This window comes from Sminthopsis crassicaudata, chromosome 4 (genome assembly GCF_048593235.1).
Source record: "Sminthopsis crassicaudata isolate SCR6 chromosome 4, ASM4859323v1, whole genome shotgun sequence".
In the NCBI taxonomy this organism is placed as follows: domain Eukaryota; kingdom Metazoa; phylum Chordata; class Mammalia; order Dasyuromorphia; family Dasyuridae; genus Sminthopsis; species Sminthopsis crassicaudata.
In genome coordinates, this window is record NC_133620.1 from 96,704,595 (window position 1) to 96,731,145 (window position 26,551).

The 26,551-nt window shown below is 39.5% G+C and overlaps 1 protein-coding gene across 6 annotated transcripts in view; it reads left to right on the forward strand.

Annotated features, from left to right (window-relative positions):
* Positions 1-1,697: 1,697 nt before the first annotated feature.
* NAV1 (neuron navigator 1) overlaps positions 1,698-26,551 on the forward strand; it is a 349,961-nt gene continuing 325,107 nt past the window's right edge. For 3 of the 6 annotated variants that reach the window (XM_074308764.1, XM_074308770.1, XM_074308771.1), the window contains exon 1: positions 1,699-2,175. The gene's annotated coding sequence lies outside the window, so the exon portion shown is untranslated. Of the gene's footprint in view, positions 2,176-2,207; positions 2,361-26,551 lie in introns of those variants that run through there. The other 3 variants (XM_074308768.1, XM_074308769.1, XM_074308767.1) reach the window with 3 other exon arrangements.

The following is a 26,551-nucleotide window of genomic DNA, read 5'->3' on the forward strand; positions in this document are numbered from 1 at the left end:
CCCCCCCCCAACTCAACTTAATGCACACATGTGGGAACAACCCTTGAAGTCCAGCTCTTGAATTCTGATATTCTCCATTCCCAATGCCCAGGTTTGTGAACTCAGCTAATGTCCCATCTTTATTTTGTAGAACTAAAAGCTCTGGTTAGAGATGTCTAGGAGGGAAGGCTACCTTCCCCCCCCTTCCTGCCCCACTGTCTTCTTCATGCAGAAGCTTAATAACCAGCTGTCACAGATGCTATTAAGGAGATTGCTGCTTTGGGTAGGCGGCTGAATTAAACAATCTCTAAAGCACAGCTTCTTAAACTTTTTCCACTCCTGACCCCTTTTCATCTAAAATTTTTTTACACAACCCTGTATATATGTGTGTGTGTATTCACAAAATAAGTAAATAAATCAAATGTTTACAGCTAATAAATCATAACTTCATGTTCCCACATTCAGTTACATGATCCTATGTGGGATCCTGACCCATGTTTAAGAAGCTTTGCTCTTAAGGTACCATAACTCAAAGTCTCTGATTCTATTCTCCAATCTCTCCCCTTATTCATTCTTGCTCTCCTATTGCCCTTATTTTTCAACTTTCCCCTCGTCTCCCACTTACAAAACCCTTCAGGGGGTAGGACAAGCTAAGGTATAGCAGACAGTCTTAGAGTTGGGAGATCTGAGTTCACATCTCAGTCCTGCTTCTCATTGCCTTGAATGATCTTGGGCAAATAATACTACATTCTCCTTACTCTAAGAATGGAACCGGTTGACCTGTAAAGTCACTTCCAGCTCTGATGACTTATAGACCTTGTTGGAGTTGGAAGAGTCCAAACACCTCAAATGAAGAAACTGAGGCTCGGGGAGATTTTGTTTTTCCCAAAGCCTCATGGTCGTTCGTGACAGAATCAATACTGGAACCTAGATCTCGTTTCCCTATCCAGTGCTTTCCCCACTTTTCTGCTTAAAGCATGAGAAACAGAGAATAGTGCCGGGCACAGAGTAAGTGCTCGATAAATGCTCGTTTTCTGACTGACCAGGTCTCAGTTGAGTAGTTCATTCTGCTGAAGAGATGGGGAAGCATCCCGGTAACTAAGCTCAGTCTCCCGAAACTAGTTCTGATTTTGTTGTTGGGGATGGGGGAAGAAGTGAAAGTTTAAAATCCCACTCCTGATGCTATTTGTATGATGTTGGGCAAGTCCTTTAATTGCCCCGACCTCGATCTCCGAATCTATCAAATGTCTAAGATATCTATTGTGACTAAGATCTAAGATCCCATGAAGGGCCAGTAAGGGAGAAAGAAGCATCCTGGGACTCTTCTTCCATTTTGTCCTAGGAAATCAAGAACATCACATAGAGAATCGGAGTTGGGGGTGGGGGAAGGAAGGAGGAGGATGTGGTGATATGAGGAAAGGGGCACTAAGAGAAGAGGGAAGATCAATGAGCCAAGGAAAACCTCATTTAGGTAAAGGTTTCCTGCTCTGGCCAGTAAGGAACCTGAGCCACACCACTAAAGAGTTGTTCTTTCTACTTCTGGGAGAGAGGAGAGATGGGGATCTGGGGTGGGGGGAGGGGCAAAGGGAAGGGCGTGGAGAAGGCAAGAAAGAGTTACTGGGAATAGCTTTCCAATGACAAAGTCTGGAAGGGACCCATGCCTCCGCCCCTCTGCGGGTTAAACTGGCACGGGGCGGGGGTGGGGGGATCCAAAACAGAGAAGTCCCCCTTCTTCCCTCCCTTCCTCCACTCTTCTATCTCCTCCCATCCCGGCAATGGCCTGGCACACCCACCCCTCCCCTAAGCCAGCAGCATAAAGGGCTGGCGTGTGCCTCGGGGGCAGCGGGTCACATGGCTCCACCTCCTCGCCGGGGGATCCCGGGGGACCGCACTTTGTTCAGGATGCTGCCGTACCCATTGTGGAGGCACAGCCCGCTGCTGGCTCTGTGAGAGGGCTCTGGGAGGAAGAGGAGGAGGGGGCGAGCGAGGACTAGGACGAGCACGCAGGCAGCCGCCTCCGGCCGCACTCGGCTCAGGGGGCCGGCTCTGGCGGCCAGGGGGAGCCCCTGAACAAACTTTGTGAGGCGCGAGGGAACGTCGTGGGGCAGCTCGGGGAGCGGACGAGATCTGCCTCTGGAAGATGGGCAGCTCCCACCGGCATGCGTAAGCGGACCTGGAGGACGGAGCCGAACCACGGTGAGTGGCTTCTCTGCCGACTGGGCTCGGAAGGTCCCGGCGCCGAGTCACCACCGGTTTGTTGGGGTTGGTGGCTAGCGGAAGAATCGGAGAGGTCTGACACTTGGGGTCCCAGCTGAGGCTGATGGGCAATGTCCGAGCATGGGCAGGGGCTGGCTTGGCGGAGAGAAGAGATTTGCCTACTGGTGAGAGAACCGAGGGGGGCGGGGGGAGTTGGAGCACAGTAAGAGACAGAAAGACAGACAAGCAGACAGAGAGACAGAGGCAGAGAGACAAAAACAGTTTATATAATAAACATAGAAAGCTATAGATGAAAGCCTGACAGCAAACCCATCAAACATAGCCTATATTGTCAACTTTAGAACTGTTTTTCCACCTCGGTCTGATTCATTATAAGTATTTTGAGTTTCTGTGAGAGTCGACTCAAAGCAAACTGTAACGTATTATATTTCCCACACTCTATTCCCACATCTACAACTCCTATCCTTAAAGCACCCACTGCCACTGAACTCTTTCTAGCTTGTTGACTAGTTGCTGACTGATGGAAAAGGGGGATGTAAGAAGGGGTGGCCCTGGGCAGGTGACTTTGTAGGATATTTTAGAATTTGCCTCCTGTAAAGTCTTTTGGATTGGGCCAGGACCCATCCCCAATCTTCCAGCTTCTCTGCAATGGTTTCTGCTTTTTATTCTGCTGCTTTTTTCTCTGGTATCAATCCCCTCCTATCCTTACTTAGCCCACCAAATAAATGCTGTCTGGGACTTGCGGAAACTCTGGGGGAGTGGAGTATATTACAGGATCATTCTAGCGATCTAGATCCTGGAAGGGAAAGGGGAGGGTGACCAAAAAAAAAAAAAAAAAGCCAGCTAAACCCTACACAGAACAAATGTGGAAAGGAGGGGAAGGAGAGGGAGACGGTGAGTCAGTTTACCCAGCAAAGAGGGAACCTTGTTCCCCAGAGCTGAATCCAAGAACATCAGCTGGTGGGGAAAGCAGGCTTTGCTAGGACATTCACTGGGCTCAGCTGGCTGACGTCCTAGTAATACGGGAATCTACTCCATCTCCTTGCTGATAATATGTTGTTTATCTTGCTTCCTGTTTCAATGATTCGAGATGCCATTGGCTCATTGGAACTTAATGCTGAGAATGACTTACACACGACTGCTGTACAAACAAGAGCCTTACTGGTATTCTTTCCTTTGCTCATGTCTTGAGATTATCCAGCACCAAGGATCTCACCTCCAGATTTCACTTGTGGTAGAAGCGCAGCACGTCACACAAGAGATGCTTGTATCAGAGTTAGGGAGTTGATTCAGGACTCCACAGTTTAGGAATCTCTGTCAGGGTCATTGATTTCCCTTTGTTCAAGGACCTAGGAAGGCAGTGTTAAAGCCTTGTTAAACTGTATCTGTCAAGTGTCTTGATTTGGGTCAGAAAGTTTGTATTTTGGTCACTTCTGTTTTGTGGGGTTCAGTTTGGGTTGGAAGGCACATGTCACAGCAGAACTGTACCACCATCAACATCCCCCTAAAAAGATGTTCCTTGCAGTTGTATTTGTTTCCAGCATTGGTTTCTAAGGGGAAATTTGGATTGTTCAAGACTTCTCTATTTAGATGTATACTACCTCATTTTTACATAATGCTTTATGGTTTACAAAGGGCAAACTTGCTGGTCATTATAACCTTGGTAGTTAGGTGCTGTTATTATCCCAGTGACTTGGCTAAGGTCATGAAGCTAGTGGTGTCTGATGCCAGAAATGAACCCAAACAATTTTGATGTTAAATCCAAAGCTTTCTTTTCTATAGCACACTGCCTCTGTGTTATTACTAACACTCTGAGTAACTTGAAGGGTGCTATTTATATATTTTACATCTTGTATTTTATTTACACAAAAGGAGAATGGGGAAAATTGCTATCTTCAGATATAGTTGCAAAATGCTTTGAGATCTTCATTTACCTAAGCAGAGAGAAACTCATTACTTACTAACTTACTCATTAATTTACTGTATGAGCTTGGCTGTTACTTCCTCTTTCTAGACCAGTCTAGAAACTTTGAAACCTACAGAAACCTTCATTTGTAAACTAAAGAATTTAGAGTAGATGGTCTCTGAGATCCTTTCTAGCTCAGAGAAAATTGTCATTCTCAATCTCCAGGAACCCTCAGGCCCCCAACTCCAGGGTTTAACCCAAGAGTTGATGGTGAACCATTTAGTTTTGTGTTTTATTTAATTTTGTGAAACCTGGTCTGAAGCAAGGTTACCACTTCAGTTTGAGAAGGAAAAACCACTTGGACCCTGGCCAGCTTCAAACATTTTGGCATTATCTGGGTTCTGGGTTTCTCAGGCAGGGAGTTTAGCCTCCTTGGGGAGCCTCTGAGGGAAACTGAAGTATTGTTTTTCCTTTTCTTGTCTAATCCTCCCCCACTCCCAACCCAGCAAGCCCACATCCTCTGGAGGAAGCCTCAGGGGTCCCCTTTAACTCTGCCTTAAAAGAAAAGGAACACCCTAGCCTAAGAGGGTCTTTTGTCTGTGTGTCTGAAAAATGCTTATATGTGTCTATATACATATGTGTATGTGTATGTATATATGTGTGTAGTATATATAAATATATATATATACTCTATATTTTTTCTCTCTCTTTCCCTTCTTCCTCCTACCTTCTCTCATTCCCTCCTTTCTACCCTCTCTTTCTTTCCCTCCTTCCTCTTCTTCACTCACTCTTCCTCTCTCTCTGTCTTTCTTTATCTCTGCCTCTCTTTCTTTCTCTCATTCTGTCCCTTTCATCTCTTCTTTCTCTCTCTCCCGCCTCTCCCTCACTCTTGCTCTCTCCTTCTGTCTTTCTCTTTAGCTCTCTCTTTTTCTCTCTGTCTCTCTCTCACTCACACACATACTTTCTCTTTATATATATATATATATATACTTATGTTAATATATTTCTATTCTTTTCTTCATTTCTTATGACAATTACACTTTAAAATCCTATTTGAAATTGAACAGTGTTGAATGATATAAGCAGTGATAGTTGGTACTTAGCTATGTCCCTGATGCTGCTCATATAGAAATCTCTGCAGATGTTACCTAGGAGCAAATGTTACTAACCAAGGGAGGAGCAGAAACTCAGTAAGGAAAAGAACTACAGTTTTCCCAGAGAAATCAATCACTTACCCCTAGTGCCTCTGGATAGAAGGAACATTGAGAACTCAAAAGTGGAGCAATACTTGGCAAAAGGACCACCTTTTCAGTCCTTTGGATTTTTTTTAAGCTCTACTCATAGAATAATAATTAAAAACATTTTCCTTCCTTTATTCTCATGAATACACACATATTTATAAATAGAAATGAACATACATATAAACACACACACACATATATATATATGCATATATATATATATATATATATATATATATATATATATATACATACGTGTGTGTGTAAAGCAAGAGTAAATTCTAAAGTGAAGATTACCACAGGAACCCAGAATTTCCCAGTCTCCCAAATCTAATCTGTTCCCTTGACCTACCAAGAAGGCTGACTCAGGCCTTGTGAGGACATTCCAGTTTCCTCTGAGGTGGCAGGGATTTTGATACCCTATTTCCTGTGTTTCCTGAGACGTGAAAAGAAGCAGGGTGACTGAACCCTGAGCCATTCTGATACACCACTGAGTGCCATATCCAAGTCACACATGCATTCTTCCAAATTCATTTGCTTTCTTTTAAATATAAGACAAAATCCCATAGAAGAAATTTAAAGTTACTAAATGCATCTGGCCTGGCACAAGCCCACTAATAACAAGATGTTCCCCACTTCAAAGGGCTCTGAGACTATGTATTGAGGCCCAGCGTTCTAAAGTTTCTTTCATTAGGACTGTTTGTAGCTGAAAAGTCAGGCCATTGAGAAGTTAACATGACTTATTCAAGGCATAACCCCCTCCCCAGGGAAGTCAGCATCCAAGAGAAAATTCTTATTCCCATGTACATGAGTCTCAATCTCCCAAACTCATCCCAAACCAGGGAAACTCAGGAGGTTTGAAACCCACTTATACAGATTCCTGGTTGTCAAAGCCAAGAGTCAGTAACACTGGAGGTAGGAGTTCTGTCACTCTGCTGATTTTTCACTGGGAACCATTTACCAGGCAACCCTCAGTGTCTCTGCCTAGCCTGCTAACTCTAATTCCAGTACTTTGTGGCTAAGTTCACAGTGGTGGTGGATAGAGTGCTGAGCCTGAAATTAGGAAGACCTGAATTCGAATTCAAACTCAGACACTTAAAAGTCCCCAAGATCTTAGTGCTTTAAAGTCCAAAACAGCATTAAGGCTTTTGGATCAATTTGTATAATAATAGAAGGTAAAGAAGGAAAAAACACTAACAATTTAGGCATTTCAAAGATCTTGTAGGGCATAGAAGTTGAGATGAGTCTTGAAGCAATCTCATAAGATTCAGAAGTGGGAAGGTATGAGGCATGAGGAAACATCGCTATGCAAAGACCCAGAGATGACAGATATATTACCTCAGCACCCAAAAAGGGGAGTTCATGAAGGCAATTACATGAAATAAATTTGGAAAGGTAGGCAGTATTATAAAAGCCTTTTTTTTTTAATGTTTCTTTTTTTCTCAAAAGTTTTTTTCAAATAGTTTTCAACATTTGTTTTTGTAATACTTTGTATTCTAAAATTTTCTCCCTCACACTCTTACCTCCCCCCTTCCCAAAATAGCAAGCAATCTGATGTAGGTTAAATAAGTAGAATCCTTTTTAATGTATTTCCATATTTGTTATATTGTACAAGAAAAATCAGACCAAAGAGGGCAAAAAGCCATGAGAAAGAAAAAAAAAAAAAAGGTAAAAATACTATGCTTTGATCCACATTCAGTCTCTATAGATCTCTCTTTGGATGTGGATGGCATTTTCCATCACAAGTTTATTGGAATTACCTTGTTGAAAAGAGCCAAGTCCATCAAAGCTGATCATTGTATAATGTTGCTGTTACTGTGTCCAGTGTTCTCCTGGTTCTGCTCACTTCACTCAGCATCATTTCATGTAAATCTTCCAAGGCTTTATATGAAAAGCTTTAAATGCTGCTAAAAAAAAAAAAATCATCCTAGAAACAATAAGGATCAACTAAAGCTTCTAGTTAAAGGAAATAACCATCCAACTTATGCTTTAGAAGGATATTCAGCTGATTTGAGAATGCAAGTAACAAGAGGAAGGGGATATAGGGGAAGGGAGTAGGGCACAGTCAGATAAGTGGGTTTATCCACTCCAATTAAAAGAGAGACTACACCTATGATTTCATTGATATAGGGAACTCTCAGATGACATATCCCAGATATCCCTCTGCTGCTATGGGCAACCACCTTTTCAGCAACTTATATTAGAGAATTGACTAAAGAACTAAAGGATTAAATAATTTGGAATAAAATTGTGACATAAGAAATTATGAGCTTGATGATCTTAGAAAAACATGGGACAGGCGAAATAACGAAGAGTGAAATGAGTAGAACCAAGAGAATGCTGAATCCCACAACAGCAATATTGTTTTAAGAACATTTATGAGTGAATAAGTCATTTTGACTAGACTATTACAAATACTCAAATAAACTACAAAGAACATATGAAGGAAAATGCTATCTACATCCAGAAAAAGAATTGATAAATTGAAGCAGAATAATTTTACATATAAACATGTATGTTTATACACATACATTTGTGTGCCATTTCTAGGATTGGGGGAAAGGAAAAAAGAAAAAAATTTACATGATTATTTTATATTTAAGAGGCATAGCAAGTTGTATATAAGAGCTTTGCAGTTTCATGTGTAGTCATCTTTTTCATTATACTAGATTATAGAAATGCTTACTTTATTCCATAAATAGTAAAATAAATAAATAAAAATTTAAAAAGTCACATGCCCATTGTAAGAGGCAGTTTTTCTAGCTCCAAAGCCAACTCTACCCACTATATATATATATATATATATATATATATATATATATATATATATATATATATATATTTGCCTCTCTCTATGTTCCAGTGACAAATAATTTTTTTGTTTGTGTTAGCTGTATTTTTCTTACAGTTTGTTATAATAAAGATAGTCCATAGTGGAAAGGCAAGAAGGAGAATCTCTTTTGAGAGTTGGAGATAGCCCCTTTCCCCTTTCTGTCTTTGTTATCAGAGAAGCAAGACAGCTGATCAAGGACACCTCTATTTAGGCTAAGGGAAGGTCCCAAACCTGGCAGATGATTGCCTTATCTCCTCTGCTCTGATCCTCCACTTTCCCCCTGCCCTCTCCAAAATTCTGGAAATGAAGGATATTTTCTATACCCTCACCTTAGCAGCCTCCTATAGCTGTATCTGGCCTGTTCCCCCTCCTCCATTTGCCCCTCCCCCCTTTTCTGGATTTACTCAGCCTTAGTAAGCAGTTATGTATGTGTCTGCATAGCTCTCTCTACCCAGCTGGGAGGGACTGGGAGACCTGCCTAATCTCCATAAAACACTTAGCTGTCCCAGGGGAGAAGGAAGGTTCAGTGAGACTGGGAGGGCATAAACAGCCAGCTCTGGTGCTAATGGGGTCCGAGCTGACAGAACTCTGAATGGCTCGAACCTCCCAATTCCCTCTGTCCAGGGTCCATTTACACCAGGGGGTGCACTACTTTTGCCTGTGGCCCCCAAGGCATTATTATTGAAGGTCCCCAGAGTTTCAACCCCAAAAGATTCTGTGACATAAAAACCCAAAAATTATCTGAGCTTTTCAAATGTCCCCTTTATACTGTTGTTCCTTTCAGATGGAAGCGTTTCAAGAAAAAGTAAACAAGTATTTATCTTGTGACCCTTGTTATAAGATTTTTTCATACAATTTAGTTACACTTGAGGGAAAAGGCAATCTGTTTTAGGTCCCCTTCAGTTATTTTATATACGGGAGGTTTCCAACCTGGCTCCCTTTCCAATATACGTTACTCCTTATCATATGATCTTTGTCCCACCAAAAAGACTTTTCTCATGTAATTCCTCTAATGAAGTACTTTATCTTCCACCTCCATGTCTTTGTAGAGGCTGTCCGAATGCCTAAAATCACTCCCATTTGACACCTGAGTGTTAGAATCCTTACCCTCTTCAGAGCCGAATTCACATCCTGTCTCCTACAGGAGACCCTTCCTGATCTCTCCCGGAAATTTATTTATTAGTACTTTTAGTATTAGTATATTTATTATTAGTATTAATCATTTTTGTTATGTTTAGATGTGTACCTGTTCTCTCCTCTGATAGAATATAAGCTCCTTGTGGGCAAAAATTGTTTTATTTAATTGTTCTTTTGGCATTCCATGTCTGGTGAGTGGTACAAAGTAAGCGTTTAATAAATGCTGGTTGTTTGATAGCAGACAGTGGATTTAATAGTTAGGGGCATTAATTTTACAATGTGCTGACACAGAGTTTGCCTCCCCATACATACACCCTCCTCGAAGTTCCGTGATTTTTGTTTTTTGCCACCCACTTATGCTCGGCTTCCTAATTTTTTTTTTTTTTAAAGCATGAAATCTCAATAATGGATCAGTTAACACCACATGAAGCTCTGAGTCATCTCCCTGCTTCCCTTCAGCAGCCAGAGAGGCCACTCTAGGGACCTTCAGAGTGACGAAAGAAAAGGGAGGAGGGAGAGCAGAGGAGGAGATGTGGACAGTCTAACTAAATCCATATTCATTCCCCAAACCAGACAAAAGCCTACGTTTTGGTTTTGATGGCAGGGCTGAACTGATACAGAGAGGGAGGATCTCTTAAAAAGTCCGAAAAGAATAGCCAGAAAGAACACTTCTCTATAGGGTGATTCTGTTTCACTGAGGAGGATCAAGATCATAGGATCATAAATTAAAGCTGGAAAGCATTGTAAAGGCCATCGGGTTCAATCATTTTATTTTATAGAGGAAGGAGCTGAGTCAGAAAGAGATTAAGTGACTTATACAAGATCACCCTTCTTGGCTCCAGGGTTAGCCTTGAGTCATCTCGCTGCCTCTAGTAGTAGGTCTCAGAGGCAGAGCTGGAAGCTACTTCTTCCTAACACCAAGGCTGCTCTCTCAATCTCCCAATTTGTGATATGTCCTGTTTTTTTTTTCCCATGACTGATCCTTGTAGCGAAGACTCTAATCTGAAGTCTGTGATTTAGATTTTTAAAATATTTAATATTTTGATAGCTGTATTTCAGTAAAATTGATTCTCTTTGCTATTCTACATATTTTATTTTACACATTTTAAAACCTTACTCTGAGAAGGAATCAATATATCTCAGCAGACTCTCCAAAGGGTCTGTGATCCAAAGAAGGCTAAGAAGTCTTTACTTCAGGGAATAAATAGTGGAAATCATTGTCATATGATTAACAGAGGTTTTCTGCTTCATAGGGAGCTGCTGTGGGTTGAGAATGAGTCAAGAAGGTGAGGAAGATATTTCCCACCTGCATTTCATCTTCATCATCCTAAATCTTCCTGGTGGCAGAGGGACCCTTGCTAATGAAGCATGATTGTGCCCCACAGTGCTGTAGATTATCTCTCCTCCCCTCAAAGTTGGCTCACCCCCACTCAGACATCCATTTCCTCTTGACAGTGGGTCAGGCAGAGGGGCCCATCCAGAGTTGGCAAAGGAGGAGAAAAGTCAAGCCCGACTGTGCGTACCCATGAGAAGCCAGCTGCTCAGCCATCTGCGCACTAGCCTCTAGAATGGGCTAATCATGTTGGCATCTAGCAGGGGGCACTTCCTGAGCAGCCATGTACCCCAAGGGCCATGAGGGGGAGGGGGCACATGCAGCAGCAGACCATGAAGCAAGGACCTACCCTACAGACCCGGCAGTGACTGCTCTGAATTGTATGGTCACACCCTGGGCCATTCGGGCTACTAGACTGCAAGCCCTGGGGACCCTGGGGGTGGGGAGACAGGCTGGGCTTTGTTCAGCACATCTCATCTATTGTCCCTTCTGGCCGGTGTTTCTAGGCCGTTATAAATAGTACTGGATGAGGCAGGAAAATCCACAGATGTGACTGAGGGGAAGGGGTGGGGTGCATTAGAGAGAGAGGATGCAGGAGAGTGAGAGATTTGAAATGATGGAAGAGAAACCTGTGGACTTGAGTACAGTACGAACTGAGCTGTCTCCATGGTAATGGACCACTGGAGGAGAGCCCAGCCAGAAGAAGCTTCAGAGAGGGACTCAGGTCCAGGAACCAAACATCAGACTGACAGATTATGAAGCCAGAAAGGCCTCTTGCTGGGTGTCGGACCTGAGCTGCCTGCTCCCTTCTCTAATGGAGGTTTCTTTTTGCAGTTCAATGAGCAACCTGAGCAAGCCTACACCTTTACTGCCTCTCTGTTTCACAGACTCCCTAAATCTTTGTGCTTTTCTTAGATTCCATCTAAAACACCTCAGCTTTAAGTAATGTGCCTGGAAGCAGCCCTCACATTGACTGGGAGTAATGGCCATCCAATCCAAGAGAAGTCTTTTTCCAAAGCAGACAGCATGGGGGGAATAGGAAGGGCTCTACTCTACCTTTTCTGTCTGTCTTCTCCTCCTCCCCAGCCCCAGTCAATCAACAAACATTTATTAAGTGTCTATTTGGTGCCAGGCACTGGAGAGGCAAAGAAAAAAGTGAAAAAAAAATCTGTTCCCAAGATTATATATTTGAATCTAAATATGAATATTACTGAATATAATAATGAACATAACTGAATATAATTAGCATGTATTAAAAGTTGTCAATCAGAATCTATGAGGCTGGGGGGATTGTTGTTATTTGTCTTTCCTTCTCAAAGAGGACCATGACATCAGGAAGGTGATGTCATGACTTGCAAGTGAATTAGAGTTCAGTGAGGGAGGGCTGTGCAAAGTCAATAGCCTCACTTTTTCCTCCTGAGCCTTGTGGCTAGATAAAGCAGCCAGACAGAGATCAGTTCATGTGGAGATGGCTCTGCATGCAGTGGGAGACTTTGGTCTTTTTAAGTTAAGGTCTTTCCCAGGTCTCAGTTTAATAAGGCAACACCCATTCAGTGATTGAGACTAAAAAAAAATGAGGCAAAGAATGACTTTTTTACCTAGTTAAAAAAAAACACACACAAAAAAAACAAAAAAACAGTCTTGAAGGGGAAGAGCCTAGAGGTTTCTGGCCAAAACATGAACAATTGCTATTTTTACTCAGAACCATCAGGGGTCCAAACAGTGACCAAGTGAGCTATTTTTTTTTTGACTGGGTAAAAGAGGTAATCACACTAGAGGGATAGAGAGCATCTCAATGAAGTCCTGAAAATCTTCTAAGCTTTTTCAGTTCCTGTATTCTTGTTCTCAAAGTCCCTCAATCCTGAGTTCCTTGGCTGAACTTGCCAGAGATACATTAAACTGATTGTAGGAACCTCACAGACCATCTCATCTGTTAAACTACAGTCAGGATTCAGACTTAACTCCTCTGATTACAGATTACACTCTGATTATACTGGACAACCGCATTGCCTGATGCAGCATTAGCCTTCCTGGGTAGTAATAATAGGTGGTATTTCTTTAGATAGCACTTTAAGATTTGCTAGACACTTTACATATGTTATTTCATTTGATCTTCATGACAACCTGCCTGTGTGATAGGTGCTGTGATTATCACCATTTAAAGGTCAAGAACTTGTCCACAGTCAAGTGACTGTGATACATGTTAGTCTGGACTATGAAACTTGGTGTAACGATGGGTCTGGGGATTAATCTCAGACAAATGTGAGTAAATTGGGCAGAGTTTGTTAAATATGACTTATTCCTCTGTCTTTAGATGTGAAAGTCACACATCAGAAATAAAAACCCTGTCCTGTGTGTGTATTGGAGGCAGGATTTGAATTCAGATCTTCCTGATTCAAGTCCAGCACATTACATTATGTCTGCCTGCCAGCAGTGTTGGAACTCTTGGACAAACTTTTCTTTGTCTTTATGGCTTCTTCTTGTAGACCACTACATTCCTTTCCACAGGACTACTGGACCCTTAACATCACAGATTGTCAAAATTAAATGGGATCTTAGAGATCCTCTATCTACTGCTTCATTCTAGAAATAAGGAAATGGAAAAGTCAAATGAGAAGCTGTGTAAGGTTGTGTCAAGATTTGAAGCAGAGGACTTGGATTCAAATACCTCTGCCATTTCTACATGTTATGTCCTCTGTGGCCTGCCCAAGACCACTCAGTGAGTAGGTTGCTGAAACTCAGATCTAGTTTTCTTTCTCCTCCAGCCCCCTGCAGCAGTGGACAGCTGGAATATGTGGAGGAAAAGATCACTGGTTCCCCTGCAGAACTGAAACTTGTTCTCAGGCATAATCTGAGCTGGCCTGGCACGTCCTTGGATGGCCAGCTCAGGAAAATAATCCTGAGTTGAGTACAAGATGCTAAACTCATCTTGTGATTGGGATGGGAAGGGCAGGGTTTTTATTTCTGATGTTTGACTTTCACATCTTAAGGCAGAGGAATAAGTAGTATTGAACAAATTTTGCCCAATTTGTTTCCATCTGTCTGAGCTTCATCCCCAGACCCATCATTACACCAAGTTTCATAATCCACACTAACATGTGTCATAATCATCTCAAGATTAACTTTAGGTATATTCCTCCTCCTCAAAAAGGAGGCAGACTGGCCCTCTAACTAGCAGAAGTGGGGTCAAAACCCTGGGATCCATCCTTTTCCCAAAACCCTGCCTCTTACCCCTGGATTAAAGATCAGCTATCCCCCTCTTCACAAGCAACAACATGATTGTATTTTCCTTGAATCTACTGCCCCCTCTGAAAAATTTGCAGTTATAGCTCTTTTGAAAGGTGATGGATAAGGTGACTCTGTTCAGAGAAATAGGGCAGGACTCCAGGGCATTCATTTTCTGTCATGGTGAATTGAGACAAGTCATTTATATTATATTCTTCAAAGGGAAACTTGGCAGTGAATGATCATTGTACTCATCAACAAGTAGCCTTTATGACACAATACAATATAGATATATTAAGTGCCAAGTGCTCAGAGACCCAAGATAAGAACTAGGGTCATAACTTCCGTTATCAAATGGAGTCTGGATGGCAAAGTTTAGATAATGCATAATTCCTGCTCTCCGGAAGCACACACCCTACTAGGGAATCAAGACACTGATAGGGATTTCTGTGAGCTCCTTGGAAGTAGACCTTAATTCATTTACTGCATTTCTATCCCTAACACCCAGCACACAGTAGGAATTAAATACTTGAGAACTGATTAATTCACAATACAAACTTCTCATTTCATGCAGAGTAAATTATACTGACAGAATCCTTCCTGATAGGGACTTAATGTTTATAACAGATAACACTAATATGAATAGACATGGAACATACTGATAAATAGCTGAATAATAAATAGTAAATGAAGGTTTAAGTAAACAAGCTTAGCAATTTGAATAGTTTATGAATGAATAAATGAAAAAAACATTATTAAGCACTCACAATTTGCATGACACTGAGCTAAGCACTGGGAATAAAAATATAAACAATAGCTCCCTGTCAGATATTTGGAATAATAGTGGTGTAAGTAAAGAGGAATTGCAGATAGGGCAGGGAAGGTGAGAGGTTTGTTGAAGTTTCATAATTGTATGGAATGATGATAATTATAGCTAACATTTTATACAGTATATCCCCAAAGTCTTAGTGCACTTTAAGTTTATTAAATGTTAAATTAGCTAAAAATTAAATTAGCACTAAAATTTTTGGGACTCCTTGTAGCATACCTTAAGGTTTGCAAGACACTTTGTATGTATTATCTCAGTGGAGGATGTTGGGAAGCCTTTAGCCCCCCTTTCTTTCCTATTAGCCTGGGAAACAGAAAGGGGAGGATTTCAGAAGCATCTGGAATAATATGAAAAGCATCCTGAAAACAAAATATTCCAGGTGTGTGATACAGCTTAGAGGAAAACTGGAAAGTGGGAGTGAGAGGCTGAAATGGGTGTTGAGCTAAAATTACTAGAGGAAACAGTAAGTTCACTTAGGTTACAAAAAAAAAATCAATGAAAAAAAAATCAAAGCCAAGTATGGAAGGATCAAAAATAAATTCCTTTGTTTTTTAAAATCTTTCTCAATCTTCCTATATATTTTTCTCCTTCCTGTGCTCTGTGCTTTGGCCAAACTAGTCTCTTTGTTCTTTCTTGCACTTCACATGTACCTCTCCATCTCCCATCTCCATGTCTTTACGCTGGCTGTCTCATGCCTGGAATGCACCTCCTCCCCAACTCTATTTCTTAGAATCCCTAGTGTCCTTCTAAATTCTATTCCAGTACCACTTTCTTCATGAAGGCTTTCTTGATCTGTCCCACATCTTTTATTGTTTAGTTATATCTGGCTTTTTGTGATCCCTTTCTGGAGGGAAAGGAGGTATTTCTTGGAAACAATACAGGAGTGGTTTGCCATTTTATCCTCAAGTTGATTTTACAGATGAGAAAACTGAGGCAAGTGAGTTAAGTGGCTTATTCAGGGTCATTCAGCTAGTAAATGTCTGAGGCTAAATTTGCACTCAGGTCTCCCTGACTCCAGGAAGAGCACTTGACCACTTAACCACCTAGTTGCCTTTTTAGCTAGTGCCTTTCCCTTCTACAACTAACTCCTATCTCTTTTGCATATTCTTATATGTATATATGTCATTTTCCTTGACAGAAAACAAGGTCCAGTGACAACCACTGTTTCATTTTTGGTTTTGTATATATCCAGCACTTAGTTTAGCTAATTTCTGGCATTTGGTAGGTGCTTAATAAATGCTTAGTGATTTATTGCTTTGAAAAGGATTCTGGCTTTTAGTGGACTTCATATAACTCAACATGACCCAGAGGCAAAATAAATTGTGGGGGAAGGGGGATATAATTAGGATCAGGGTTAGAATTTGGCTACTTAAATAGGATCTTACAAATAGAGGCAGTGGAGTACTAAGCAGAGGTGTCAAACTAGTAGCTGCAAGATTCCTGAATGAGTTCCAAAGTAGATTAAAATGTAGTTGGGAATAGTTTAACAAAATAAATATAGATAGAAAATCACAAACAAATGTTCTGTTATATTGTAAGTCAATATGCTATTTTGATTTGAATTGGACCCTGCTGATAAGATAGAAGACTTGGTCTTAAAGGATTTTTTGGTTTGTTTGTTTTTATGATTAGAATACACTTGTGTCTGGAAAATTTTTTAAATTTTTTATTAATTTTATAATTATAACATTTTTTGACAGTACATATGCATAGGTAATTTTTTACAACATTATCCCTTGTACTCCCTTCTGTTCCGAATTTTCCCCTCCTTCCCTCCACCCCCTCCCCTAGATGGCAGGCATTCCCATACATATTAAATATATTATAGTATATCCTAGATACAATATATATGTGCAGGACCGAATTTTGTTGTTGTTGTTGTTGTCAAAAGAAGAATTGGATTCAGAAGGTAAAAATAACCTGGGAAGAAAAACAAAAAATGCTAACAGTTTACACTCATTTCCCAGTGTTCCTTTTCTGGATGTAGCTGGTTCTGTCCATCATTAATCAATTGGAACTGGATTAGATCTTCTCTATGTTGAAGATATCCACTTCCATCAGAATACATCCTCATACAGTATTGTTGTTGAAGTATATAATGATCTCCTAGTTCTGCTCGTTTCACTCAGCATCAGTTGATGTAAGTCTCTCCAAACCTCTCTGTATTCATCCTGCTGGTCATTTCTTACAGAACAATAATACTCCATAACATTCATATACCATAGTTTACCCAACCATTCTCCAATTGATGGACATCCATTCATCTTCCAGTTTCTAGCCACTACAAAAAGGGTTGCCACAAACATTTTGGCACATACAGGTCCCTTTCCCTTCTTTAGTATTTCCTTGGGATATAAGCCCAGTAGTAGCTCTGCTGGATCAAAGGATATGCATAGTTTGACAACTTTTTGGGCATAATTCCAGATTGCTCTCCAGAATAGTTGGATTCTTTCACAACTCCACCAACAATGCATCAGTGTCCCAGTTTTCCCACATCCCTTCCAACATTCATCATTATTTGTTCCTGTCATCTTAGCCAATCTGACAGGTGTGTAGTGGTATCTCAGAGTTGTCTTAATTTGCATTTCTCTGATCAATAGTGATTTGAAACACTTTCATATGAGTGGAAATAGTTTCAGTTTCGTCATCTGAGAATTGTCTGTTCATATCCTTTGACCATTTATCAATTGGAGAATGGCTTGATTTCTTATAAATTAGAGTCAATTTTCTGTATATTTTGGAGATGAGAACCTTTAACTGTAAAAATGGTTTCCCAACTTGTTACTTCCCTTCTAATCTTGTTTGCATTAGTTTTGTTTGTACAAAAGCTTTTTAATTTGATGTAATCAAAATTTTCTATTTTGTGATCAATAATGATCTCTAGTTCTCCTTTGGACACAAATTCCTTCCTCCTCCACAAGTCTGAGAGGTAAACTATCCTATGTTCCTCTAATTTATTTATGATTTCATTCTTTATGCCTAAATCTTGGACCCATTTTGATTTTATCTTAGTATGTGGTGTTAAGTGTGAGTCCATGTCTGCCATACTAATTTCCAGTTTTCCCAGCAGTTTTTGTCAAATAATGAATTCTTATCCCAAAAGTTGGGATCTTTGGATTTGTCCTGTGAACCTAACCTGTTCCACTGATCAACTAGTCTATTTCTTAGCCAATACCAAATGGTTTTGGTGACTGCTGCTTTATAATATAGTTCTAGATTAGGTACAGCTAGACCACCTTCATTTGATTTTTTTTCATTAATTCCCTTGAAATTCTCGACCTTCTGTTGTTCCATATGAATTTTGTTATTTTTTCTAGGTCATTAAAATAGTTTCTTGGGAGTCTGATTGGTATAGCACTAAATAAATAGATTAGTTTGGGGAGTATTGTCATCTTTATTATATTCTCTCATCCTATCCAAGAGCACTGAATGTCTTTCCAATTATTTAAATCTGACTTTATTTTTGTGGCAAGTGTTTTGTAATTTTGCTCATATAATTCCTGACTTTCCTTTGGTAGATATATTCCCAAATATTTTATACTATCGACAGTTATTTTGAATGGAATTTCTCTTTGTATCTCTTGCTGTTGGATTGTGTTGGTAATATATAAAAATGCTGAGGATTTATGCGGATTTATTTTGTATCCTGCAACTTTGCTAAAGTTATGAATTATTCCTAATAGCTTTTTAGCAGAATCTTTGGGGTTCTCTAAGTATACCATCATATCATCTGCAAAGAGACTTGGTCTTAAAGTTAAGAAAGCATGGTCCTTTTACTTTTTACTTGCTCTGTGAATACAGGGAAGTCATTTTTCCTCTCAATGCAACTCTCTAAAATGATACATTATAAATTGCTGATCTGTAATTTTTTTTTTTTTTTTTTTTTTGCTGAGACAATTGGGATTAAGTGACTACCCAGGGTTATACAGTCACTAAATGTTGTGTCTGAGACTAGATTTGAACTCAGGTCTTCCTCACTTCAGGGCTGGTGTTTTATCCACTGTGCCACCTAGCTGCCCTTGATTTGTATTGATGAAGCATTCACACTGGGAGTGCTCTGCAAAAAAGAAATAGTGGGTTCAGACCTATTTCTGAAATAGGGGAGAAGTTAATCTCATTATATTTTCCATTGGTCAGATCAGGTCTGGTGTATTATGTCCCAGTGTGGACAGTATAATTCAGAAGGATATTGACAAAATTGAATGCATCCAGAAGAGACCAAGGATAGGGAAATGATGGGGAACTATGCCATATAAAAATGAGTTGAAGGAATTAGGAGTGGTTAGCTTGGAAAAGAGAAGACTCAGGGGGGGAAATAAATGATTGTTTCAGCATATTTCATTTTCAAATCAAAAAGATGTTCGATTTGTTCTCCTTTGCCTTTTAGGACTGAACTAGGACTAATGAGTAGAAGTTGCAGAGACAGATATCTGCTCAATCTAATGAAAAATGTAATTAAAGGTGTCCAAAAGTGAAACGGGTTCATTCAAGAGGTGAAAACTTCCCTTTTCAAATGGAGAGTGGAAGGCCACTTGTAATGGTTATTGTGAAAAGAATTCCTTTTAGATTCAGATTAAACTAGATAACTTGTGGGATCTCTTTGAAATCAAATTAGAAAATGGGAAGACGTGATTTAGCTGAAGTAGTCTAGGATACCTTGGAAAAGAACTTTGAAAACCTGGTAAAAGATCAAATCATTGATCCAACAGAATGAGGCTAGTAGTAGGGTCAGAGTGTTTTCACAGCAATTTTTAGTTCATAAGGTCAGTGGTAGAGGCAAAACCTGATGAAAAGGGACAATGAGAGTCCGGAGAACTAAAAGATAAAGAGAATTGGATAGGTAGGGATGCGATTATAAACCATCCATCAGTCAATAATGGAATAGTGGAAGAAGCTCTGGATTTAGGATCAGAAGACCATGATTAGATGCTCTTCTAAAATTAGAGCAGCTAATAACTTCTTGACTTGCTATAATGATAATTTCATCCTCCAAAAGGTGGAGAAACCAACATGAGGAAATTCAATTAGGGATATGATTCTCACTAAGACGGAGGAACTGGTGATGGGACGGAAATGGCAGGAGAATTGTGGGAAGCGACCGCTAGTGATAGAGGAAAGCTAGTAATAGCTTGACATTCACTATCCATTTGGAGACTCCAGTTTTCATAAGGTTCAGAGAAAGCATGGGAAGCTTCCCATGGACTAAAATTACATAGAGGGTCAGGGAGCTCAAAGAACTCTCAAGAATGAAATTCTGAAGACATAAACAGAAATAGTTCCAAAAAAATTCAAGAATTATTGAAGGATTGATATGTGAATACATAGAGAATTTATCAAGTTAGACTTTATACACATACACAGACAATGGAAGCAAGGGAAAATTACAGAAAAGGAATATGAAAATATAAAATGTTCCCATAAGCCTGTAAGAATAGTAGCAGGAGTGCTGAAATTCATTGTAAATTTAGATGGGGAATAAAATCTTGGAACAACAAAAAGAAAACTTTTATTATATTGGAGGAAAGAAAAGAATCAAAGAAAGAATAAGATGATGGCTTGGGGCTAATGGGACAATGATTGACAACAGAGAGGGGATTGACAAGAGAGAGAAAGCAGAGCTTCCTATTTCTTATTTTTCTTAGTTTTTTTCTGTCAAGGAGAATGACATTTGGACTGCCCCCTTCTCTGACACTAACATCACCCTGATACAGGCCTTGATCACTTTATACTTAGACTACTGCAAAAGCTTGCTGGTGGGTCTGCTTCCCTCAGCTCTCTCCCTACTACAATCCATTCTTCACCCAGCTGTCAAATGGGTCTTCTTAAAACCTTAAAACCTAAGTTTTAACTATGTTACCAATCATTTTCCCCATTCAACAAACTCCAGAGATTCTCCTTCACCTCTAAGGTTAATTATAAAATCTATTGTTTGACTTGAATGCCCTTCATAACAGGCTTGCCTCTCTTTCCAGTCTTCTTACACCTTACATTCTCCTCCAAATATTTAACATTTCGATGAAACTGACCTCCTGGCTTTTCTTCCCACACAACACTGCATCTCCCAACTTTGAGCATTTTTACTGACTATATCCCATGCCTTAAATGCTTTCACTACTCATCTCCATCAACCAGGCTTTATTTCTTTCAAGTTCTGGCAAAAATCCTACCTTCTGTAAGAAGACTTCCCTATCCTCCATAGTCTTAATGCCCTCCTTCTGACACCTCCTAGTTTATTTTATATTTTCTATAACTTATTTTGCATAATGTATAACATTATTTTTAATGCATTTAATATATTATGTATTTTATGTATACATGTGTGTATTATCTTCTCCTTTAGACTGTCAGCTCCTTGAGAACAGGAACTGTCTTTTGCTTTTTTTGTGTCATCAACACTTAGCACAGAACATTGATAAATGCTAGTCAACTAACTTGGACTAGAAAGTCCAGAACAACAACAACAAAAAAAAATCAATAGGTTGTTAGTATCTGAGTTAAGGAGATAGTGAGAGGGGACTTGCTGCTTAATAAATTCAAGTCATCAAGACCAAAAGAATTACATCCAAGATACTGAGTGAGTTGCCAGATATGATTGCTTAAGAACTGCCAGGGATATTTCAAAGACTATGGAGAGCAGATGAAAAATGTCAGAAAATAACATATCCTGATTTCCACAAATACAAAGTGAATAGAGTCTGTAAAATATAGTTTGATGAGTTCACCTTCAATTCCTGGAGGAAATTGTTTTTTTTTTTTTTTTTTTTTTTTTTTTTTTTTTTTTTTAATGGTCAGTGAACATCTAGAAAAGAAACAGCAATTAATTGCAAGGAGCTTATGTGCCTTCATCAAAAACAGATCATACTAGACTAACTTTATTTCTCTTTTTCACAGACACCAAACTAATAGACAAGAAAAATGCCATAGATATGGTTTACCTAGATTATAGCAAAAGATTTGTTAAAGTCTCAAATGCTGTTCTGGTGGAAGCGATAATGATGGGCTAGGTAAAGTTAGATGAACTGGGATTTGGTTGAATGGCCAAAATCAAAAAGGAGTTAATCATAAGCTTAGAAAGACTTCTCCAGAAGAGTGTCCCTGGGATCCATGCTTATCTCTGGACTGTGTAATATTTTTATCAGTGACATCAGCACCACTATCAGTAACTTGAAAGACATGGATGGTAGATTCAACAAATATGTAACTGACACAAATCTTTGGGGAGGATGCTTAGATGAGTCAAGATCCAAAAAAGATCTTAACAAACTAGCACGCTGGGCTGAATGAAACTATTAAAATATAATTGATTTATTTGGAGACAATTTGGGTTAAATGACTTGCTAGGGTCACACAATTAGTAAGTGGCTGAGGTCAAATTTGAACTCAGGTCTTCCTGACTCCAGGTCCAGTGCTGTATCCCCAAACTTCTTAAACTGTGGGTCATGATCCCATAAAGGGTCACGTAACTGAATGTGGGGCTGTGTGAAATTATGGTGTATTGCCAGTAAATGTTTGATTTGTATTCCTGTTTTACATGTAAAAATTTATTGGGTCATGAGTGGAAAAAGTTTAAAAAGCTCTGCTTTATCCACTGTGGTATCTAGCTGCCCCTAGAATGGAGTTTAATAGGGATAAATGTAAAGTCTTACACCTGGGACCAAAATATCAACTTCACAAGTACAAGGTGTCGGGAGATATTGTCAGATAGCAGTTCCACTGGAAAAAAATCTAGTGGGGCATGGTAGAATACAAGCTTGGTACAAGTCATCAGTGTGATATGGCAGTCAAAGAAGCTTATGTGACTTGGATTTCATGAATGTTCTAGGACAAGGAGGCAATAGGCCTGTTATATTCTTCTCTGGTGAGATCACATCTGGGCAGCACATCTTAGGACATTGACAAGTTGGAAAGTATCCAGAGGAAGGCATCTAGAATATTGAAGGGTCTTGGATCTGTGCCACTGAAAAATCATTTGAAGGAACTAAGGGTATTTAGCAAGAATAAAAGAAAACTCAGGAAATAGGATAGCTGTATTCAATGATAGTATTTGAAGGGCTGTCCTGTGTAACAAGGATTAGGCTTGTTCTGTTTGGCCCCAAAGGGCAGAACCAGGAACAATGAGTGGAAGTCACCAGGAGGCAAATTTAGGTTTGAGGTCAGGAAAAACTTCCTAAAGATCAGAGCTACCAATAAGTACAATAGACTGCCTGGGGAGATAGCATGTCTCCTTCCTCAGAAGAGGTCTTTAAGCAGAGCCCTGATGGACATTTGTTGGGTGTGTCATTGTAAGTATTCCTTTTTAACCATAGATTGAACAATATGCCTGTTGAGGGACCTTTCAGCTTCCAGGGTTGATGCTGGTTAAACCATGAACTTAGTCATATGACCTTGACCAAATGTATTTGTACAGCAAAGTAGAACATCAGTTGGAAAAGGGAGAGTCTAATATTGAGAATCCAAGTTGGTTACTGAAATAGCTTTGGTGAGAGATGACGGGGACTTAAAATAGGGTGATCTCTCAGAACTTAAATTTTCTTAACTACAGTTATCTCCCTCCTAGGATTATTGTGGGAATAAAATGAAAAAAATGATTGGGAAATTTTTCTTCAAACTTTTGCCACTATCTTGCTTTACCAATGGTCAGTCAGGCAACAGAACATTTACTGAAGAAGACTGTTCAGGATACAAAACTATATGGCACAATTCTTATCCTTAAGGAGTTGAGGATCTATTTGGGAAGATGGAATGGAAGCACAAGGAAAGTCAATTTTGTTGAATAAGTGGTGTCACTGAGTAACAACTAGGATTGCTCAGGGAATGAGAATTAAAGACAGTGGGCTCCAGTCCTGGCTCTTACACTGAGTACCTATATCTTGTCTAGCCAAACACTTCATTCCTCCTGCTCTCTGTTCCTCTTCAAAATGGGATTAAAAGCTATTAGCCTTAGAACTGGAAGGAACTTTGGGATTCATATAGTTTGACCCCTTCATTTTGCACAAGTGCACATGCCCACACAGAGCATATGTGTATATATATATATATATATATATATATATGTATATATATATACATGCATGCATGCAACTATATGTGAATATATACATGTATGTATATATACATCCACATGTATGTACACATTGTGTGTGTGTGTATGTGTGTGTAGGTAGATCTATTTATGAAATCAAGGCAATCAAGGTTAAGTGACTTGTCCAGAGGCACACAGCTAGTAATGTCAAGTGTCTGAGTCAAATTTGAATTCAAAGTCTCCTGATTCCAGGAGGAGTGTTATTTGCTCTATCTACTGCACCACTTAGCTTTTTCAACCCCCTCATTTTTTTTCAAAAGAGAAAAACAAGTCTCAGAAAAGTTAAATGGCTCTATTTCTTGGGCTCCCTGATTTTCTTCAAGACATCTAAGGGAGATATTTCCCAGTGCCTCTGGCTACTATAGTTTACCTTCCCTCTGAAATTACTTTCCTATCTCATATGTATCATTTGTGTCCGGTTATTTGCATGTTGTCTCTCTAATTAGAAAGTGAGTTCTTAAAGGACAAACACATTTTTTTTTCCTTTTCATTTCCGAGTACTTAGCACACACACACAGGAGGCATTTAAAAAATGTTTAATGTCTAACTGATACAAGTTCTCACAGGAAATAAGTGGTAGATTCAAATTCAAAACCTTAGTGTCATCCTTAAATCTTCCCTTTTCTTTACCCCAACCTATTATGCTCAGTTATTTGCAGTCTTGTTTTTTTTTTTAATTAATTAATTTATAATGCACGTCGCTTTGTGAATCATGTTGGGAGAGAAAAAAAATCAGAACAAAAGGGAAAAACCATGAGAGAGAGAGAGAGAGAGAGAGAGAGAGAGAGAGAGAAAGACAAAAACAAAAATAAAGTGAACATAGCATATGTTGATTTACCATTCATTCTCCATAGTTCTTTTTCTGGATGAAGATGGCATTTTCTATCCAAAGTTTTTTGAGATTGCCTTGGTTCACTGAACCACTGAGAACCAAATCTTTCATAGTTGATCATCATACATTCTTTCTGTTATTATGTACAGTGTATTCCTGGTTCTGCTTGTTTTGCTTAGCATCAATTCGTGTAAATCTTTCCAGGCCTTTCTAAAATCAGCTTGTCCATCAACAATAATATCACATTATCTTCACATATTACAACTTATTCAGCCATTCCCCAATTAATGGGCACCTACTCATTTTCCATTTCTTTGCTATCACAAAAAGAATTGCTACAAACATTTTTGCACATGTGGGTCCTTTTCCCTCCTGTATGATTTCCTTGGGATACAGACCCAGTAATGGCACTGCTGGGTCAAAAGGCATACAGTGTGATAGCCCTTTGGGCTTAGTTTCAAATGCTCTCCCGAATGGTTGAATCATTTCACACCTTCACCAATAATGTATTAGTGTGCCAAGTCTTGTTGAGGCTGTATTCAGTGTTTCTCATACCCATCGCCTTTTCTTCATTCACTCAACCATTACCCTATTTTAAGCTACCGTTATCTTTCAGTGATGCTATTTCAGTAACTAATTCAGATTCTTGACATTAAACTCTCCCCTTTTCAATTGATGTTCTACTTTGCTGTCAAAATATACTTTAGGAAGTTTATATCTGACTGTGTCATTCTCCTGCCAAAGAACCTTCTTCAGTAGCATCCTGCTGCCTCTAAAAAAACACAAGCTTCTCAATTTGGCAGTTAAAGCCCTTCACGATCTGACTCCAGCTTACCTTTAGAAGCTGATTTCATACTCTTTCCTTTAATAATCTCTGGAATATATATAATAGCCAAAGTGCCTACTCACTGCTTGCTAAAGTCAGTGTCTCATCCACTGTCTTCTTCATGCCTTTGCTGCTTCTCATCCCCACTCCCATCATCATGCCTGGAAGTGCACCCACAAGTTATATCTGGTCTAAATTGAGTGATGTCCTTTCTGGGAAAAGATCAAATTCCATGACTTTTCTGAATATTCATCCTCCCTGATCATTCATACCATTCTTTTGACCCTTTTTTCCCCTAGTTTCTTTTAGTGTAGACTTTCCTGTCTCCCAGTTCTTCTCTTATCTGCCTAACTGGTTCTTATTGCTCCCCTTAGATTTTCCCTTTCTCTCACACCATTAAGTATATGACTCTCCTAAGGGTTTCTCCTATACACACTTCCTAGGTAAACTTCATGCCCAGAGCTTAAACTATCACCTTCATATATACAGCAGACTGACAGACAATAGGTCTAAGAGCCAAATCAGCTCTGACCCTGTTTTGGTACAGTCTTACCAGCTTAGAATATTTTTTCTGCATTTTTAAATGCAATACAATTTTATTTCAAAATGTGCAGGTCATTCAAAAGATGTTTGGCAGGCTGGATTTGGCCTCTGTATCTTAGATTACAAAGCCCTAATAGATGAAATTGGTATATTGAGCCCCATTCTCTTTTCTGAGTTGAGGACTGCATTTTCACCAGTCTGATGGCCATCTCCATGTGATCTCCCACCAGCACCTATCCTTTCCTATCTTTCTTTATTTCTGATGATGATATCACCATCCTCCCAGTTACTCAGTACTATGACCTCAGAATCACCTTTGACTCTTTCCTTTCCCTTACCTTTGTCATTGTTGTTGGGTCATTTCAGTTATGTCCAACTCTCCATGACTCCATTTGATGTTTTCTTGGCAAGGATACTAGAGTAGTTTGGCATTTTCTTCTCAAGTTCATTTTACAAATGAGGAAATGGAGGCAGACATGGCTAAATGACTTGCCAAGGTCACACAGCTCATAAGTATCTGAAATCAAATTTGAATTCATGAAGATTCCAAATTTCTTAACTTCCTAAC